Genomic DNA, 538 nt, shown 5'->3' with positions numbered 1-538 from the left:
TAATTATATTTAGAAAGAAAGTTTTCCTTTAATTTTGTCAGTGTTGTTTATTTGTTAGTCAACACAACCAATATAATTCTTTCTTCCTTAGTAAAAACTTTTTTTGTTTTTTCTTCCTTGAGGTACGATGCAGCCATGTTCGAATCGGTTATGACCAAATATATTATGTGCTCAGATATATTCCAATGAGTTCTATTATAATTACAAGATATGATATATTTTTCAGGAATATATCTATCATGTTATCTATACTACTATTAAACAAGAGAACATCTCTAGGAGCGAACGAAAACTCTGCCATCTATGATCGGCACGAAAAGGGGAGCCAACGTGTCCCGTAAAAAAAGGAAAGCCCACGTCTGCCATCGGAAAAAAAAGAAAAGAAAAGGAGAGGCCACGTTTTGTCCTGCCTCGCCTCCATCGTTCCCCACTCCCCTCCCTCCCTTCCCTCTCCTCCTCGCCGCCGCCACAGGATGCTGCCGGGGTCCCTCTCCTCCCTCCAGCAGCGGCGGCGGCACGAGACACAGCGGGCTCGACC

This window comes from Triticum aestivum, chromosome 2B, assembly GCF_018294505.1.
Source record: "Triticum aestivum cultivar Chinese Spring chromosome 2B, IWGSC CS RefSeq v2.1, whole genome shotgun sequence".
Lineage (NCBI taxonomy): Eukaryota > Viridiplantae > Streptophyta > Magnoliopsida > Poales > Poaceae > Triticum > Triticum aestivum.
This window is presented reverse-complemented; position numbering follows the sequence as displayed.